Source organism: Ambystoma mexicanum, chromosome 4q (genome assembly GCF_040938575.1).
Source record: "Ambystoma mexicanum isolate Mex_15411 chromosome 4q, UKY_AmexF1_1, whole genome shotgun sequence".
Lineage (NCBI taxonomy): Eukaryota > Metazoa > Chordata > Amphibia > Caudata > Ambystomatidae > Ambystoma > Ambystoma mexicanum.
In genome coordinates, this window is record NC_090928.1 from 831130058 (window position 1) to 831148429 (window position 18372).

An 18372-nucleotide genomic window follows, 5' to 3' on the forward strand; every position below is an offset into this window, starting at 1 on the left:
AACCTGGACCCGGTTTTGGTGGCAGCCATGCCGCCAATAGCAGCATGGCTACTGCCAAAGCCGTAATGAGGCCCAATGACATTGGTCTCTGGGTGGCACGCAAGTGATACTACAAAAATAAAACAGTGTAAGTGAAGCAATGCAAGGTGAGCTGAAAGTGTGCAGAGAAACCAAAAAATCCTTAAAAATAGAAATGTAAGAGACTGATGACATTCATAGCCAATTCCTACAGACACATGATAGGTTAAAAGTCAAAATGACAAAACAGGCCTCTTACACCAATGGATTATTTGATGACATGATCCATATAAAAGCACAATTGAAGAAGAATAATGAGATTGCTGCAACACTTGTTGTGGATGAAATTGATTCACATGTGGTCTTTGATCAGCTATATAATTAAATAAAATCATTAAAAAGCAGATAGCTCAATTAGCACAGAAAAACTACACTACAATTTAGCAATTCAGCAAATAAATCATCTCACATTACAGTTTCCACAGGCACAAACTGAGGTTAATCAATGTACGGTGTCCACACTAGAGTTGATGCAAAGAATAGAAGAGAATGTGACATTAAAAGAGAAGTCAGAACCATTAAGTAACTATTTTGATACTTCTTGGAAGACACGGCCTTAGTAAACAAGATATATCTCCTCATTCAGGCATGGATGGCATCTCACGGCCTCTGCCTGAACGACGACAAAATGGAGTTACTGATCCTCGGCTCAGAGTTGGCTATCAAAAAACTTGACTCAAACTATGCCTCATTAAACATTGACAATAATGTTATCAAAGTGATGCCTGCAGTCAAAACCCTCGGGGTCTATGTCGACTCAGCGGTCACCTTCAAGAAACAAACTAATTCCGTAGCATCTTCCACTGCATATACTTGCAAATTGATCCGAGCATGTAGACCATTCCTAACTGAAACTAGCTGCATTACACTAGCTAACGCACTTATCATCTCTAAGCTGGATTACTGTAATGCTCTACATGCAGGATCTAACAAGTACATTCTTGATAAACTCCAAACTCTCCAAAATAACGCCATTAGAGCACCTCTAAATATTCCTAATAGAGCTCATATCTCCACCTCCAGAAAAAATATCCATTGGCTAAAAATCAAAGACAGGATTGCCCTCGAAACCCTCTCTCTCACCTCTAAATGTCTTAACAACATAGCTCCCTCCTACTTGGCAAACAGAGTCAACAAGAGAATCTCTAACTGTCCCACAAGAATACCCAATGCCTATACCTTAGTGGTGCCCAAATACAAAAAGAGTACAGCTGGTGGCTCCAGTTTTCCAGTCATAGCTGCTCAAACCTGGAACAGACTCCCTCTAGATCTCAGAATGGACCAACCTTACCCTAGCTTCAGGCGGAGAGCCCTCACTTGGATACGATCCAATATCACTTAGCTCAACTTCCCCACCTCCCACATGCTCTAGAGACCCCTGGGGATTGTAACTAGATTAACTGGATTCTGTTCAACTAGCTTTACCTGTATTTTTTTCGCACTTAGCTTGTACATATACCTTGCTTCTAATTTGAACTGCATAACTGCATTTTCTTGTAACCAAGTTCTCAAATATCCTTGTATTGACTGCCCCCAGCTACCCTTTGGGTTTGGTTTTGCGCTATACCAAATAAACAAACAAACAAACAAACAAACAATGTCAGAGAATGAGGACCTGAACAAAGAATTAGCTAGCTGGCAGACTAGAGTCAGTTGAAGAAACATGTATTTATATGAAAGAAAAAGATTCCTTGAGAAAGAGCTACAAAATGTGAAATAAAAGGTGGTTTCCAAAACTGGTGCATTCGGCACTAGCCAGGCTAGTCTGAATGCATCTAGAGAACAATTGGTACCAGCATATAATTGAAAAGGATCATAATGCTAATTTGAGACAAGAAATAAAAGATATTTAGTTGAGTTCAAAATATCAATCCACAACTCATAGACAGAATCGTTTTAAGGAATAAGATAGATTATCCCCAATTCCTAAGACTACATTATACTGCTCAGAACTTCAAAGAGTCAAACTGGGGGTTTTGGCACACCTATCCATGGTCAGGACATAGGTGACACTAGGCAAATCATTTCTCCTCCCAACCTCACCAGGATATACACAACAACGTGATTTCCCTGTCAGATATAGAGGGATATTGAACAATCCAGGTGACAGGGGAGAAGAGGGCACACTTATGTCAGGAGTGGACAGCAGATGAAATTAGAGCACCCCTAAACAGAAAAGGTGTGAATCAAGATGTGTATATGAGTTAAGGGAACAAGAGTTACATGTATGATCCAACAGAGAGACTATTTAATTTATTTTTAGCTGACATTGAGAAACAGAACATGCAACTAAAAAGGGCATTTAAAAATAATAATATCTATGACAGAGTTGGTGGGGATAGCCCAGATCCATTAGGTAGTTGAGAAACATTGATTCGGAGGGACATTATGATGACATACCCTACTATCCAGCCTCTTATAAAATATGTGAGGCCCATAACCAAGTCAACCAAGCCAAAACACATAAGATAAAGTAGCCCCCGCAGGGTGCACATTGGAAACCTCCTTAGAGTCATGATCACAGGAGAGGCAAATATGCAATCAGGGACGGGGATTCAAGTAGTAGCCCTGACACTGATAGGGGTGCTGGACTCAATTGAGGAGACCTAGAAAAAGAAAACCACAATCTGTGAAAGACCCAATTAAACAGATTAAGGTGATACAATGCGGTATTACCCCCATACCATAGACATACATATTATCTTTGGGTGCATCTAGAACTGTACAAAAAGGTGAAGATATAATTTGAGTTGGAAAAGGTCCAAAACCACATAGAATTCATACAATCGATGTTCTCTCCTGAGTTTTCAAGTTTCTTTGCTGGGCTGGAAAATCAAAAATATTACAAATGGTCTTCTTATAAGGCTGCCATTTTGAAATATTTTCCAACTGACAGAAATCCCTAAGACACCTGCAAGGCAGTTTATAATTTAATATCTGCTGAGGATCATAGGGAGTTTATCCAAGTACTCAAGCATGCATTTGCCCAGATCTCTGGATGTGTCAATACCGAAAATCGATATTTCAAAACGACATCCTTCCAGTCCCTTCCAAATGAGAAGTTACTCAGTTTGTGATTTCAATGACTCAAGTAGATGCAAGTGAATTATCATGCAAGCTGCAAGGATTTATGAAGTTAAGACCCAACAGACGGAGAAGACCCCCTATTCAAAGTCACCTTATGAGTCCTCCACTTAACATGCAAAATACGGATCCCAGAAAACTATAGACTTAAGTCCTCAGTATTTAGGTTATAGGCCTATCGTGGGATAAAAATATGTTCCTTCGTCAGAGAGAAAAAGTCAGAACACAGAGAGAGAGAGGTTACGTTGACAATACAATGTATGAAACACCAGGAAACACCTTTTTAAGGATGGCTTCACTGCACATTTTTATAAGAACTTTTTGAACCTTTTGGCATCTAAGTTAGTTGATATTTTCAATGGGGTGTTAGAGGGTAGCAAGCTACCCACATTCCTTCTTGAAACATTAATCTCTGTCTTTTTTAAGGAAGGCAAGGATCCTACATGTTGCCCTTCATATTGTCCGACCTCTCTTCTCAACATGACATGAAGACTCTTACAAGAAATGTGGCCACAAGTTTAGAGGGCACAGCTACATCTTTGATATACAAAGATCCATTAGGATGTTTACCTGGTATTGAGGTCATTGATAATATCACAAAAACTATTGAATTGATTCATATTGCCAGGGACCTTCTAACTATACCTGTGATTCTGTCCCTGGATGCCTACAAGGCTTTCAACCTGGTCAGTTAGACTCTTCTGGGGGGGGGGGGGGCGGGGGTTGAGGTAAGGGTCACTGGCTGTCTTCATGCCCTCTGGTTTGCATGTGGGAGTCAGAAAGGCCCCTTTTACCCATTCTATCACAACTTTGCACTTACGACATTGTCTCACTTTATATAAACCAAATGAGGGCTTTTTTGCAAGCTTAATTGGAAGCAAATTGGCTTACTGTCAGGATATAAAATCTACATGGACAAATTCAAAGTATTTCCGGTAGGTCCTTAAGGTCCCAATATACAGAACACTGTTCAGCATTTAGGCAGCTCCCTGTTCCAAATTTGCCAAGTAAAATACAACTATTTATGGTTGTGGTTGAGTAGCCATTTAGTGGGTCAGATAGAGGAATCTCTTAGGTTTCAGGGATGGTTTAAGGTGGGTCTGGAGAGTGAGAGCAAATTGTGAAGAGAATCAATGTGTATTAATCTTTTAACTTTAGAAAGTGAATGTATTACTGGTAAACTTTCAGTTTTTCATTCTCGAATGTCCTGCCCCAGATTTTCTATGTATGTATTTAGTCATGTATGTACAGCACTTTTATCCAAAGTTCTTAACAAAATGAAATCTTTCAGCACAATATTAATGCGCAATGGCAAAAACATGATCCGAAGAGATAGTTCACATGACAAAAGGAATAAACAAGAATACACATTTATGAAAAAGCAGTCTGTATTAAATGTGATGTAAGGCACCTTTGAAACTGAACTAGATACGTGCAGGACCGAATATCCAAAGCTAAAGTAGCAAAAAGTTAAAATAAGCAAAAATGCAAAGATGTGTAAGTTGGTCGAGTGACCGAGAGAAGAAATTGAGAACCTGATTGTACCTCCCTACGATAAAGGGAAATAAAGGAACACAGATTGGAAGGAGCAAAAGCATGACTGCCTTTGAAAACTGAAGCAATGAAACAGATACTCAAATCGCTGTTTGACTGAAAACCAATAAAGGGAAGCCAAATTATTAATAATTTTAGAAGAAAAAGGTATGCCAAAGAAAATCCTCACTGTAGACTGCACAATGTAGCATAGAGGATAGAGATTATAATTAAGAAGGCTAACATATAAAGGACAACAGTGGAGCTAACATAAGATAATGGTTTAGAACAAATCTTTGCTAGAAGCAAATGTTATCCAGTGACAAATGTTTTGGATCTGGTAATGAAAAGGACAATCCAAAAATCAAATACACATTGCGCAATTGGTGACCAGGGTGACCAAGTAGTTGTTACGCAGCTACTCGCCAGAATCAATGAACTACACCTCCTAAACGATTATCAGTCGGGGTGCTTCATGTAGCATGGAGACAGCCACCATCTGGGTGGTGGATTGTGCCCTCCAAATAATGGATAAGGAGGACTCATAACACCCACATCCTCCTTGACCTTTCGGCTGCATTCGCCAAGGTAGACCACTGTATCCTCCTCTCCCTACTCACTGACAGGATGGGATTCTCTGTCCTAAATTGGGTTACCTCCTACCTTTTGTTCAGACACCAGGCTTTCTAGAGGAACATGTAACATTCTATCCAATTCCAAGTTCCCTGCGGAGCCCACCAAGGTGCCATCTTCAGCCCGATTATTTTTACCATTTACAATGAGCCTCTGGGTACACTCCAGAAAGACCCACAATAATGCCATCTACCAAACACAGATGATGCTCCATTGTACATGAGACCAAAAAGCTTACAGGACATCAGTCATCAGTCATCTACATGATTACCTAGCCATCATTCAGTCCTGGATGTCGGGGGCTTACCTCAAACTTACCTCAGTCCTCCCTGCTGAACAACAACTTGTCCAACAATGGCTCAATATGTGCCAATAAGGTTTTAATCTGCAACTCTCGTATTCAGCAAAATCTTTAGGCGTCTCCATTGACAGCAGGCTGTCCTTCCATAAACACGCCAAGAAGGCCCAAACAGCATGACTCAAAATCTCCACCATTGGCAAAATCAAACCCTTCATCCTGCCACAGGATTTTCGGACCGTAGGGCAGGGCCTTGTTGTCTCACAAATCGATGGGGTAAATGCCATCCTAACTGGGCTCCCAGCCTCTCACTTTGCTCCCCTAAAAGCAGTCCACCATGCTGCAGCATGTCTCATTACGGTTCTGTGGAAATGTAATTGAATCATCCCCATCGTACACAAACTGCATTGGCATCCTCTCCAGGCCAGGATGCTGATAAAAAATGCATGTATCATCTACAATTCAGTCATGAGTAGCACTCCAGCATAGCTAGCGTCTAAGCTCTGCATAGCTGGTGACACACACTCCCTGAGCAGTAAATGGACCAAATGGCTCAAATCCCAAATAGTTCACAAAGAAAGGACCCGCAAACAATCATTCTCCTATCATGCACCCTCCCTCTGGAACTCAATCCCAGTATCAACTCAGAATGCCTGTATAACTTTCCAATTTTGTAAAACCCTCAAAACGTGGCTTTTTCCACAGCACCTGATCATGGACTAATCCCAAAGGATGCACAGTACGCAACTCACAGTACTGTGCTACTGTTAAACAATGACAGCCCAAATCCTGGCTACCCAAACCTTGTACAACACTGTGTTTTCTCTCGAGCTTGGTCCACGCTTTAAATAATAAAATAAAATGTACAAATATAAATAGGAGATGGAGGGAAGGAACATAAATTAAAGAAGGTGAAGGGATGAAGGAAGAGGCACAGAAGAATACAATTTCAGTAAAACAAAGAAAAACGAGAAGACATTCAATATTTATCTGCAGAAAGACACGAAGAAAGACGTTGTTGAATAAGCTGGGTTTGTGTATCATCATCAAAAAGATGTCTGGAAATCGAGGCCAGAAGCCAAAGATGATGTGTACGGTGTAAATAAAATTGTCCTAGTACTGAGACCTGAGGGACGCTGTAAGGAAGAGAAGAAGGACAAGAAGGAGTTCACTTCTAAGAAATAGTATAAAACAACTAGAAAGGTAAGAAGAAAATTTATTAAAACCAGTACCTGAAAGACCGTTGAGGAGAGAGAAGTGTGATGAACAACCACTTCAAACAGAGTGCTGGGGTCAAGAAAAACAAATACGGAAGACATTTTAAGGTGTGAAGCATGAAGAATTTCGTTAGAAACAGAAAGGAGAGCAGTTTCAGATTAGAAATATGTACAGAAGCTGGATTGATGCGAGGAAACAGATATGATATGATATGATATGGCATTTGTAACGCGCCTATACACAGGTGTTTCAAGGCGCGACGAGGCAGGGAGGGGAGGAAACAAGGGGAAACAGACAACGATCCTACTAGGCCAGGTGTCATTCAGATCGCGCAAGTGCAAGGGTGGGGGAGGGGGAAAAGTGCAAGGGGAAGGGGAGGGGGGGGAAGTGCAGTAAAGGTAAGTGGCGTAAAGTAATAAATAAATAGGGCCAACTGGTGGCAAGTGCAAGGTAAGTGCAGAACAAGTGCTGGAAAAGGGGGGGCGGCTGTAGGGATACAGAGACAGTCCCGCAGTGCAGACGGGTTCCAGGGCATCAGTGCAAGTGGAGAGTGGCTGGGCCCAGGACTGAGGCCGTTAAGAGTGGTCCAGTTGCAGAATCAGTGCAGTATCAGTGAGGAATAATTGGCTGTTCAGCAGGGGAGAGGGAGAGAGAAAGCAGAGGCAAAGAGGAAGGTTTTGAGGTGCTTCCGGAACCGGAGATGGTTCTCCTCAAGTTTCAGGGAGGCAGGAAGGCTGTTCCAGAGGGAGGCCCCTGCCGCGGAGAGAGATCTACCCCCAGCTCGTTGCTTCGAGAAGCGGCTGACCCTGAGGGAGTTGGAGGCGGATGAGCGAAGGGCTCGGGAAGGAAGATATTTGGGAAGAGAGAGTTGAAGGTATATAGGACCAAGGCCCCAGAAGGCCTTGTGGACAATGCAGAGGGTTTTGAACTTTATCCTCACAGCCACTGGGAGCCAGTGTAGAGATTTCAGTCCTGGAGAGATACGGTCCCTGGGCTTGAGGCCAAGGACAAGTCTCGCAGTTCTGTTCTGTATGAGTTGCAGAGGGCGGAGAGTGGAGGCAGGTAGATTAAGGTAGAGGCTGTTACAGTAATCCAGCTTCGAGAGAACCAGGGCTCGGGAGACAGTGAGCTTCTGGGGGAAGGAGAGGAAGGGAAGAATACCTCTGAGGAGGTGCAGCTGGTAGTGTGACTTCTTAGCGACGTCAGAAATATGAGGAGAGAAGGAGAGTGTGGAGTCGAAGATGACCCCAAGGTTTTTTGCATTGCAGGTAGGAGCAGGGAGGGGGCCAAGGGAGGCAGGCCAGAGAGCTGCAGGGAAGGAGGGAGTGGGTGTACCGATGAGTAGGATCTCAGTCTTACTGGCATTAAGGCAGAGGTCATTTGCGGCACACCATTCCTGGATAGCAGACAGACAGTCAGAGATGAGGGAAGGAGAGGGGGAGGGTGAGGGTAGCTTGAAAATGAGCTGGGTATCGTCCGCATAGCACTGGAAATTAGGGCAGAGAGCGGCGATGCGGTGGGCAAGGAGTGCCATATACTGGTTGAACAGCCAGGGAGAGAGATTTGATCCCTGGGGGACACCACAGGTGGAGAAAAAGATGTCGGAGAGGAAGGACCCAGGTTGGACCTGGGAGGGTCGATTTGAAAGGAAAGAGGTCAGCCACGCCAGAGCCTGACCAGTGATACCCAGGTTTTCACGGAGACGGTTGAGCAGGATGGCATGGTTGACAGTGTCAAAGGCAGAGGAGAGATCGAGCAGAATGAGAACACACGGAGTGTTGGAACCGAGGTTCAAGAGCAGGTCTTCACGGATGTTCAGGAGAGCAGTTTCCGTGCTTCTGGCAGCTCTGAAACCAGATTGATGGTCATGAAGACTACCAACAGATTCAGCATGGAGGTTTAGCTGGGAGATGGCCAGTTTCTCCAGGAGCTTGCCCAGGAAGGGAGTGATGGAGATAGGGCGATAGTTAGCCGGGCAGGAGGGGTCGGAAGAGGGTTTCTTGAGAAGAGGGTGCACAAGGGAGTGCTTGAGGGGGGAAGGGAAGACTCCAGAGGCGAAGGAGTGGTTGCAAAAGTCAGCCAGGGCAGGAGCCAGGGAGTCGATGTGGTCCTTGATAGTTTTGGAGGAACAGGGGTGAACCTGTTTAGACGAGACTTTCATAGATCGGACTTGTCTGGAAACCTCGTCAACAGAGAAAAGTGGAAAGGCAGAGAAAGAGGGAGGAGGGGTGACTGCAGAAGGGCCAGAGGAAGAGCCGGGAAGGGAGGGAGGGAGGTGAAAGGAAGAGAGCGAGGACAGGATGTCCTGAGTTTTAGAGATGAAGTGAGAGGCCAATGCAGTGCAGAGGGCCTGGGAGGGGACAGGAGAGGTAGAGACTGCAACAGGGTTGGCCAGCTCCTTGCAGATTTTAAAGAGTTCGGCGGAGTTGTTAGATGCTGCAGAGATGCGGGCTTGGATAAGGGCTCTCTTCTTGGTGAGAACGGAGAGCCGATACTGCCTTTGGAGCAGGCGGCAGGCCAGTTTGTCAGAGGATGAACATGAAGCACGCCATTTCCTCTCTGCAACCCGGCACTTGCGTTTTAGGGTGGCGAGATCGGAGTCATACCAGGAGTTACATTTGGCTTTGGGCTTCAGGCGGATTCTCATGACGGGGGCAAGGATATCAAGAGTAGCAGATATAGCAGAGTGGAGCATGGAGAGGGCTGTGTCAGGGTGGGAGTCAGCCGAAGGGGAGGGGGGGCGAGAAGGTAGCAGCGAAAGCCTCAACTGACACACGCTTCATGGGTCGGATGACCGAGAAGGTGGGTGGCAGTGAAGAGGGTGGCTTTGCCTGTGTGGTAGGGAGGGTGAGGTGGGAGGATAGGAGAAAGTGATCACTCCAGGAGAGAGGAGTGGAGAGAGGGACGGAGAGGGGAAGGTCAGAAGAGATCAGAGCATCAAGAGTGTGCCCAGCAGAGTGAGTAGGCCCAGACGGGAGAATAGAGAGTGAGAGAGAGTCGCAAAGGTCACGAAAGAGAGCAGTGGAGGGACTGGAGGCATCAAGGTGGATGTTGAAGTCGCCAAGAAAGAGGAGTTGAGTGGTTGAGGACAGGAGTGAGGAGGAGAGGTCAGCCCACTCAGAGAGGAAAGTCGGCAGACAAGACATTCAAAAGAGGAGTAGGTCTGCGTAGGAGTGACAGTGGCAGGAATCCACTCAGGGAAGATAAGGGCAACACCACCCCCTGCACGGTTAGGCCTGGGCATGGAGAGGATCTTGTAACCGTCAGGTAGGAGTGTGTCAAAGCTGGTGGCAGAGCTGGCTGTGAACCATGTCTCAGTGAGACAGAGGACGTCTAGGTCCAGTTCCTCAAGAAGGTGACAGATATCAGATGAGTGTTTGATGGCAGAGGGAGAATTTAGAGTGGCAATGTGGAGAAGGTTGCCCTCCTTGAAGAGCTTCCGGGGAGGGGTACAGATCAGAGGTACGCCCTGCGGAGGTGTTGAAGAAGGAGGTGAAGAAGGAGCACGAGAGGGGGCAGGGAGGGGGGGTAGAGGTAAGGTAGCCAAGGATAGAGGAGGGGGGACAGCAGGAGAGGAGAGGAAGTTGATGAGGTGTGGGAAGCATCTATCAAAGAGGAGAAGGTTGGCCTGAGGGCCTTGGACCAAGATGGTCCCATTAGCGTAGACATTAATGATGGCCTTAGAGGAGCGGAAGGGTGCCAAGAGGACATCCCAACGGGTGCCACCATTAATGGGAGAGGAGGAGAAAGGAGAGAGCACAGAGACCATATGAAGGGTCCATAGGTCAGGCGAAGGCACGAAAAAGAGGATGTCAGTGAGAGTTTCCTTAGAGCAGGCACTAGTGTAGGTGTCAGCGATAGGGAGGCCTGGGTTGGAGAACAGGATGTCCTTTTTAAACTTTTTCCTACCAGATTTAGTGAGGAGAGCAGGATAGTCAATGGAGAAGCAGTTAGAGAAGATAGGCGAGACAGAGAGCACCATGGAGTAGGAGGGAGGGGGGGGGAGACAGATGAAACGAGAGCACGCAGACAGGAAGTGAGCGGCAAGCACAAGTTACCACAATTAGAGCAAACAAACAGTAAAGCGTATTAGGTACCGGGCCACCTAAGTTTGAGAATCCTGCGAGGGGAGAAAAACACCCTAGTTTACCACAGTTCAGAGCAAAAACAGTAGAGCGTATTAGGTACCGGGCCACCTAAGTTTGAGAATCCTGCGAGGGGAGAAAAACACCCTAGTTTACCACAGTTCAGAGCAAAAAACAGTAGAGCGTATTAGGTACCGGGCCACCTAAGTTTGAGAATCCTGCGAGGGGAGAAAAACACCCTAGTTTATCACAGTTCAGAGCAAAAACAGTAGAGCGTATTAGGTACCGGGCCACCTAAGTTTGAGAATCCTGCGAGGGGAGAAAAACACCACAGTTAACCTCAACTGTGAATACAGTGAGGCAAGGCCCCATGCGGATGTAACCAGGAGTAGGAGGGGTGGGCCGGGGAACGGAGAACAGGTGGAACTGGCGCCTGGCGTCCCCTGCGGACACCTGCAGACACACAGGGAGCCGCACTGTAGGAGTCGCCCTTGGCCTGGGGCCCTTAGCCGCGGGGGCTGCCGGGCAGAGGGCTGCCCAGGAGGGGGGAGGTTATAGGCAGAGGGAGAGGAAAGGGGGGGGTGTGGGCGGGCAGGGAGGCGGGTAGGGAGAGGAAGACCAGGAAGTGGGAGGGGGGAGCAGGAGCAGGCCAAACACCGCGCTAGGAGCGCGAAGAACAATTAAACTATGTTTGCAAAACAAAACACTCACGGAGGCCCAGGCAGGGCTTCCCAGGCCTGCTGTTCCCCTCAGGCCACCGGCGACCGCTCTCCATGCTCAGCTGGAGAAAAGAAGCGAGCGGGGGGAACGGCCGTCGAGTAGGCCAGAGGGGAGGCAGGCACACAGCCAATCAGAGGGGGGGTGGGCGGGCAGGGAGGCGGGGAGGGAGAGGAAGACCAGGAAGTGGGAGGGGGGAGCAGGAGCAGGCCAAACACCGCGCTAGGAGCGCGAAGAACAATTAAACTATGTTTGCAAAACAAAACACTCACGGAGGCCCAGGCAGGGCTTCCCAGGCCTGCTGTTCCCCTCAGGCCACCGGCGACCGCTCTCCACGCTCAGCTGGAGAAAAGAAGCGAGCGGGGGGAACGGCCGTCGAGTAGGCCAGAGGGGAGGCAGGCACACAGCCAATCAGAGGGGGGGGTGGGCGGGCAGGGAGGCGGGGAGGGTGAGGAAGACCAGGAAGTGGGAGGGGGGAGCAGGAGCAGGCCAAACACCGCGCTAGGAGCGCGAAGAACAATTAAACTATGTTTGCAAAACAAAACACTCACGGAGGCCCAGGCAGGGCTTCCCAGGCCTGCTGTTCCCCTCAGGCCACCGGCGACCGCTCTCCACGCTCAGCTGGAGAAAAGAAGCGAGCGGGGGGAACGGCCGTTGAGTAGGCCAGAGGGGAGGCAGGCACACAGCCAATCAGAGGGGGGGGGGTGGGCGGGCAGGGAGGAAGGGAGGGAGAGGAAGACCAGGAAGTGGGAGGGGGGAGCAGGAGCAGGCCAAACACCGCGCTAGGAGCGCGAAGAACAATTAAACTATGTTTGCAAAACAAAACACTCACGGAGGCCCAGGCAGGGCTTCCCAGGCCTGCTGTTCCCCTCAGGCCACCGGCGACCGCTCTCCACGCTCAGCTGGAGAAAAGAAGCGAGCGGGGGGAACGGCCGTCGAGTAGGCCAGAGGGGAGGCAGGCACACAGCCAATTAGAGGGGGGGTGGGCGGGCAGGGAGGCGGGGAGGGAGAGGAAGACCAGGAAGTGGGAGGGGGGAGCAGGAGCAGGCCAAACACCGCGCTAGGAGCGCGAAGAACAATTAAACTATGTTTGCAAAACAAAACACTCACGGAGGCCCAGGCAGGGCTTCCCAGGCCTGCTGTTCCCCTCAGGCCACCGGCGACCGCTCTCCACGCTCAGCTGGAGAAAAGAAGCGAGCGGGGGGAACGGCCGTCGAGTAGGCCAGAGGGGAGGCAGGCACACAGCCAATCAGAGGGGGGGGGTGGGCGGGCAGGGAGGCGGGGAGGGTGAGGAAGACCAGGAAGTGGGAGGGGGGAGCAGGAGCAGGCCAAACACCGCGCTAGGAGCGCGAAGAACAATTAAACTATGTTTGCAAAACAAAACACTCACGGAGGCCCAGGCAGGGCTTCCCAGGCCTGCTGTTCCCCTCAGGCCACCGGCGACCGCTCTCCACGCTCAGCTGGACAAAAGAAGCGAGCGGGGGGAACGGCCGTTGAGTAGGCCAGAGGGGAGGCAGGCACACAGCCAATCAGAGGGGGGGGGGTGGGCGGGCAGGGAGGCAGGGAGGGAGAGGAAGACCAGGAAGTGGGAGGGGGGAGCAGGAGCAGGCCAAACACCGCGCTAGGAGCGCGAAGAACAATTAAACTATGTTTGCAAAACAAAACACTCACGGAGGCCCAGGCAGGGCTTCCCAGGCCTGCTGTTCCCCTCAGGCCACCGGCGACCGCTCTCCACGCTCAGCTGGAGAAAAGAAGCGAGCGGGGGGAACGGCCGTCGAGTAGGCCAGAGGGGAGGCAGGCACACAGCCAATCAGAGGGGGGGTGGGCGGGCAGGGAGGTGGGGAGGGAGAGGAAGACCAGGAAGTGGGAGGGGGGAGCAGGAGCAGGCCAAACACCGCGCTAGGAGCGCGAAGAACAATTAAACTATGTTTGCAAAAGAAAACACTCACGGAGGCCCAGGCAGGGCTTCCCAGGCCTGCTGTTCCCCTCAGGCCACCGGCGACCGCTCTCCACGCTCAGCTGGAGAAAAGAAGCGAGCGGGGGGAACGGCCGTCGAGTAGGCCAGAGGGGAGGCAGGCACACAGCCAATCAGAGGCCGGGTGGGCGGGCTCTCAGGGAGGCGGGCAGGGAGAGGAAGACCAGGAAGTGGGAGGGGGGAGCAGGAGCAGGCCAAACACCGCGCTAGGAGCGCGAAGACAATTAAACTATGTTTGCAAAACAAAACACTCACGGAGGCCCAGGCAGGGCTTCCCAGGCCTGCTGTTCCCCTCAGGCCACCGGCGACCGCTCTCCACTCTCAGCTGGAGAAAAGAAGCGAGCGGGGGGAACGGCCGTCGAGTAGGCCAGAGGGGAGGCAGGCACACAGCCAATCAGAGGGGGGGTGGACGGGCAGGGAGGCGGGGAGGGAGAGGAACACCAGGAAGTGGGAAGGGGAGCAGGAGCAGGCCAAACACCGTGCTAGGAGCGCGAAGAACAATTAAACTATGTTTGCAAAACAAAACACTCACGGAGGCCCAGGCAGGGCTTCCCAGGCCTGCTGTTCCGCTCAGGCCACCGACGACCGCTCTCCACGCTCAGCTGGAGAAAAGAAGCGAGCGGGGGGAACGGCCGTCGAGTAGGCCAGAGGGGAGGCAGGCACACAGCCAATCAGAGGGGGGGGGGCGGGCAGGGAGGCGGGGAGGGAGAGGAAGACCAGGAAGTGGGAGGGGGGAGCAGGAGCAGGCCAAACACCACGTTAGGAGCGCGAAGAACAATTAAACTATGTTTGCAAAACAAAACACTCACGGAGGCCCAGGCAGGGCTTCCCAGGCCTGCTGTTCCCCTCAGGCCACCGGCGACCGCTCTCCACGCTCAGCTGGAGAAAAGAAGCGAGCGGGGGGAACGGCCGTCGAGTAGGCCAGAGGGGAGGCAGGCACACAGCCAATCAGAGGGGGGGTGGGCGGGCAGGGAGGCGGGGAGGGAGAGGAAGACCAGGAAGTGGGAGGGGGGAGCAGGAGCAGGCCAAACACCGTGCTAGGAGCGCGATGAACAATTAAACTATGTTTGCAAAACAAAACACTCAGGGAGGCCCAGGCAGGGCTTCCCAGGCCTGCTGTTCCCCTCAGGCCACCGGCGACCGCTCTCCACGCTCAGCTGGAGAAAAGAAGCGAGCGGGGGGAACGGCCGTCGAGTAGGCCAGAGGGGAGGCAGGCACACAGCCAATCAGAGGGGGGGGTGGGCGGGCAGGGAGGCGGGGAGGGAGAGGAAGACCAGGAAGTGGGAGGGGGGAGCAGGAGCAGGCCAAACACCGCGCTAGGAGCGCGAAGAACAATTAAACTATGTTTGCAAAACAAAACACTCAGGGAGGCCCAGGCAGAATGCTGTTTCGGATTTCTGGTGTCTTTGCACCTTTGTTCATTTTACCATATGAGTGGTCTTGCCTGCCTCACTCCCTTGATACCCAAGTCAAATGATCCAGTACCTGCAACTCCCTGTGATGTCCTTGTTGCATTGTAAGTACAAATGCCCTTTAAGAAACAGAGACGTTTTGCTAAATAAAATTACTGCCAGCATTGGTCACAACATCATTGTGAGTGATGGTGGCTCTCAGGGCATGGTAATCTGCAGCAGTTTCTATGAATGTACCCTTAAATAAGGTGCTTGTCATGTTATCCCATTTAAAAAAAAAAAACGGCATGATTTGTAATACAACCAGTCATTGTCATGTTGTACTCTTTCACCCAAAAATTACCCAGGTGTGTTTCGAAATGAGGACAGTTGATTTAACGATCTGTTCCCTGAAAGGAAATTATATTTTCCCGATTATTCGATTTAATGTGATGTTCTGCACCTCAATCAAAATCAGGGGTGTTTTTCACAAGTTATCTGATCACCATGATGCTCTGTTACTCCAAAAAATCATATTTGTCATCACTCCATTATCTTTATTGAATGAAATGAGCCTGCGCTCAGACCTTGTGATCGCTGTGTCCCTCGCCCAGAGTTCATGTGTGTGCTTCCCAAGTGAGCCAATCACTGTGGTGTTCGGCTCACTAACATAAAAAAAGCACACATACAATCACTCAATTCGATTTACAAGATGTATTGAATTCCTTTCAGGCTAGTTAATGTGATTTTATACTCTCTCATCCCAAAAGATCACTCCTGTGTATCTTGATCAAGATAGTCATTTTGGATGTTCTTTTCCTTAAAAGATAATTGTTTTATACTCAAACCCAGTAACTATTATTTTCTTATAACTCAGCCAAAAACATATGTGCATATCACAATCAATACAACCAATGCAGTGTACTGACCATTCACCCCAAATTGCATCTTATCATATGTAATTCCTGCTGTCATTAGAGACTCAAGACAGACAGTAGGATTGTCTGTACCCTGACAAAATCTGTTCAACATTCAAGCAAGTAACTGTGATTTTCGGTTTTAATACTCAAATATTGCAACATATGTGTATGCATCACACTTAAGAAATTCGGTGATTTCTACTACTTCAATAGCATCAATAGTGCGCATCATACTCATGAGAGTTGCTGCATTTTTCTTTTCTTTAGAACTTGGGTGTAACTCACATTTAAGCATGTCACTTAAGTATGTCAAGCCTTTCTCACACAAACAACAGTGATATTGATGTATTACATTCATGACAGTCCATGTTGTGCTATATTCCCTTACACAATGCTTGCATATTACAGGCGAGTTACTTTAATTGCTTGCTCTCACCCGAAAAACACACTTTGGTATATCATACTAAAACCTGCTACAATAACTTTCTGCAGCAAAACAAAAGAGGTGATGGCTGTAAGGTTTAGAATTAATCTTAACTTCTGGCATTGCAAGGGCAACCCTCCAGACAATCGTTCTTTGCCTGCCAAGCCATTACAAAAGTGGAAAGACCAAATGCAAATCAGGCTTGGTCCTAACCCAAAAAGTGCATTCCAACCAAAACTGCTTGGTCACATCCCTTCTGCATGAGACCACAAGCATCCCCAGACATGTTTCAACCTTGTTGAGCCTCTTCAGTGAGGCGTAGCTTGGGTCTTTAGGCCCAGTCTGGGTATAACCGTCCCACTCGATGTGACTACAGCAAAACAAAGAGGTTATGGCTGGAAGGTGTAGAATGAATCTTATCCTTTGGCATTGATCTGGGCAACCGCCCAGACCATTGTTCTAAAAAACGGGCTAAGAACTGGTGATGTGGAAGGTTGACTAAGCAGCGCCAGTGGTTCAGATTTTTTCAGAACCTTCCACCCATCACCTTTTGTGGTTATAGTTTGTCTCCCTGTGTGAGAGAAGGTATGCCCAGACATGGATCCCTTGCTCGCTGCACCATGGGGAACCAAGCTATACCTAACGTATGAGGCCTAATAAGGTCAAAACATGTCTTGAGTTGCTTGTGTTTCCATGCAGAGGGGACCTGGCCTAGCAGTTTGGGCTGGCCTGCTCTCATTTGTGGCAATACCTGACTGATTCGTACATGGCTGGTCCCCTTTTGCAATGGCGCTGATGGGCTAAAAAACGGTGGCATGGACGGTTGCCCAAAACCTTCCACCCATCACCTTTTTTAGTTATACTATAATTTTCTGCTTCATCATCACTATGAATATTGTGATTCTGTCTACTTTAATTCAAATACAATTCTAATGAAAAACACATTACTTGAAATCTAATTATGATCCTTTCCCTATCCCAAAAATAGCCTAGCCACAAACTTCCTGCCCATCTGTCCACCATCTACAGACAGATCCCAAACCTCAGAAGCAAGCGAAATACGTAGAGTGCATGTCAAATTCACTTTTTCACTTCAACCGTGGAGGAAGTTTGGGACTGTCAATTGGAAATAAAAGACACCTCTTGAGTGCATTTCCATTGCAGATTACTGGAGAAATGCATATGTCGATTATGCCTATGGCTTTTAGAGGTAATGTTCACAAGTAATGCTTAGCTCTCAATACTGCACAAATTGTGATGCTCCTTTGGATAACAATTCTAAACAATGTTGGACTATGAACTGTACGCAAGCATTTGATATTTATTGAGAATGGATCTTAGTATTGTTGTGGATGACAATAAAGTTGTTCACTATGGGTGAAATGTTAAATGTGAAGTGCTCAATTGCATCTTGAAGCTAGCCTCATGCTCAATAAATACTGTATTATTATCATGAGTATCAGTAATAATCATAATAATCATAATACTAATAATAATACAATGTTGGCTTTAAATGAGCGTAGGAAGAAGTTAATCTAAGACTGTCCCATTAGTAGAATAAATTGATTCTCCTAACTGAAACAATTTTGCATAATCAGTAGCTGGTATATTTAGAATGAGAAATGAGGATGGTCTCTTACTACTGTGGCATATCCGGGACCCATTAGATCATGTTCCTCCAAGTCCTCCCAATTGCAGGTGAAATTGACACATGTGCTGTGGAATGGAGTTGTGCTGCATAGACGAACCAGCAAGGAGACAGAAGATCAAATCATTCAAAGTTCTTGCTCTGCAGTAAGAGGCTCCACATGAAATACACTACTTGCGACATAGATACAAATATAGATACCTCAAGGTTAAATCTTAATCTCTTCCATATAGAGATAGCTGCTCTTGGATTCAGCAATATAGATTACATGTTAAAGAAATTGGGATCATTGCAGGGGTCATCCTTAGTTTGCTATTAGTTATTGTTCCCTTTCCACAGCTCTACAGTTCGCCACTGCACTGCAATGC

The 18372-nt window shown here is 48.1% G+C and overlaps 1 protein-coding gene across 1 annotated transcript in view; it reads left to right on the top strand.

The window, feature by feature from the left end:
- The window catches only part of FSHR (follicle stimulating hormone receptor), a 2702145-nt gene that overhangs the window by 2015840 nt on the left and 667933 nt on the right, over nt 1-18372 (top strand). The gene's annotated exons all lie outside the window — the stretch shown is intronic.